The following is a 2,201-nucleotide window of genomic DNA, read 5'->3' as shown; positions in this document are numbered from 1 at the left end:
TTTCACTTTAATTAGTTAATTAATTAATTACTATTTGGGGGTACCCGGGTGGCTTAGTTGGTTAAGCGCCCAGCTTGGGCTCAGGTCATAATCTCACAATTCGTGGGTTCGAGCCCAGCATCAGGCTCTGTGTGGACAGCTCAGAGCTGGAGCCCGCTTCAAATTCTGTGTCTCCTTCTCTCTGCTCCTGCCCTGCTCATGCTCTGTCTCTGTCTCTCAAAAATAAAAATAAAAAAAAGTTTTAAAATAATGATTTTTATTTATTTTTTATTTTATTTTATTTTTTATTTTAGAGAAGTCTGTGCCTTTATTGGTGGAACAGCCTGTGGGGTGCCTGGGTGGCTCAGTCGGGTAAGTGTCTGACTCTTGGTTTTGGCTCAGGTCATGATTTCATGGTTTGTGAGTTGGAGCCCCACATCGGGCTCCATGCTGACAGTGCAGAGCCTGCTTGGGATTCTCTCTCTCCCACTCTCTCTGCCCCTCCCCCTCTTGATCTCTCTGTCTCTCTCTCAAAATAAATGAAATTAAGAAGATAGAAAAAATTTATTGGTGAAACAGGCTACTTGAGAGGGATAAAGCTGAGAAGTAGGTGGCCCCGACGACGGGTCGGCCAGGCCTCACAGGCTTGTGGATGATGGAGAACTCATCCGTGTAGTGGCCAATCGTCTGGGACTTGATTTCTACCTAGTTGAAGATCTTGCCATTGTAGACATCCACCATGCTGCCCACCATCTTGGGCATGATGGAACATGCATCTTAACCACCTCCAGCTTCCCTATGTGGGAAGCCTCTTTCTTGACCTTGCACGGGAGCTTCAGTAGGGAGTGCTGCGTCCTCCACAGACCTGGGCTGAGCCTCGTGTCTTTTGGGCACCGCATCAACTGCTTGTAGGACGTGTCCAGCAGCTGGTTCAGGTCTGCCCGGGTAGGTGAGCTTGCGGAAGGTGCGCTTCCCCTGCTCTACTTGTGCCATCTTGTCGGCTCTTCCTAAATTCCCATTTTAATCACTATTTCCCTCCTTCTGCTCATTTTAGGTTTAGTTTATTCCTTTTGCAGTATCTCGGGATGGAAGATCAGGTTATTGGTTTGAGATCTTTCTCCTTAATTACAAGCAGCCACAGCTATGAATTTCCCTTTAAGCACCGTGATAGCTGAGTTCTATACATTTTGATATGTTGTGTGCTCATTTTCATTCACCTCAAATTATTTTTTTTTAAGTTTTACTTATTTAAGTAATCTCTACACCTGTCGTGGGGCTGGAACTCAGGACCCCGAGATGAAGAGTTGCACGCTCCTCCAATGGAGCCAGCCAGGCACTCCACCTGAAAGCATTTTTTTGATTTCCCTTTTGATTTCTTCTTTGATCCATTGGTTATATAGAAGTGTAGTGTTTAATTTCCACATATTTGTGAGTTGCCCCAATTTTTTCCTGCTATTGATTTCTAATTTTATTCCATCGTGATCAGAGAACATACTTTGTGTTGTTTCTCTCCTTTTTAATTTATTGAGATTCGTTTTGTGGCTGCCATAAGAAAACACCATAGACTGGGTAGATTGAACTACAGAAATTTCTTTTCTCACCATTCTGGAAGCTGTGAAGTCCAAGGTCAAAGTGCCAGCCCATTTGGCTTTGGTGAGAGCCCTCTTGCAGACTGCTGCCTTTTCACTGTGTCCTCAAATGGGGGAGAGAGAGAGAGAGAGAGACAGTCAGTGAGCTCTCTGGTGCTTCCTCTTTATAAGGGCACTTGTCCCATCAGCCACTTGAAGTCTATAGTCAACTTTCAAAGAATACTTCAGCTGTGCGGGGCATACAGCAGTTCGGCTTGTAAGGATTGTTACATCCATGAAGCTATCCTTGTAAAACAAATAAATAATGAGATTAGCATTATACTTTTTAAAAATGGACAAGTAGGGGCCTGGAGCAATGAGGAAGCCAGGATCCCAGTGAACGAGCCTGAGCAGGGCCAGCAGTCAAGTGTTTTAAGTGCACCCAGTGTTACCTTTCCATCAAACTAAACTGCCTCCCTTATGGACCAATGAGGAGGTAGCAGATGTTCACATTGTGTGTGTGCACGCGTGTGTGACAGAGAGGGACAGACAGACATGGAGAGAAAGTGCACGGGCAATTGCAATGTTAAATTTCTGTTTATCCTGGAGCTATAGTCCGGTTTAATCATTCTTGGAATCCTGGTACATGAACAG

The 2,201-nt window shown here is 44.7% G+C and overlaps 1 pseudogene; it reads right to left on the bottom strand.

The window, feature by feature from the left end:
- Window positions 1-559: 559 nt before the first annotated feature.
- LOC125156361 (40S ribosomal protein S15-like) lies at window positions 560-1,185 on the bottom strand (annotated as a pseudogene).
- Between the last annotated feature and the right edge of the window lie 1,016 nt (window positions 1,186-2,201).

This window comes from Prionailurus viverrinus, chromosome F2 (assembly GCF_022837055.1).
Source record: "Prionailurus viverrinus isolate Anna chromosome F2, UM_Priviv_1.0, whole genome shotgun sequence".
Taxonomy (NCBI): domain Eukaryota; kingdom Metazoa; phylum Chordata; class Mammalia; order Carnivora; family Felidae; genus Prionailurus; species Prionailurus viverrinus.
Note: the sequence above shows the minus strand (reverse complement) of the source record. Positions and strands in the feature narration are given on the sequence as shown.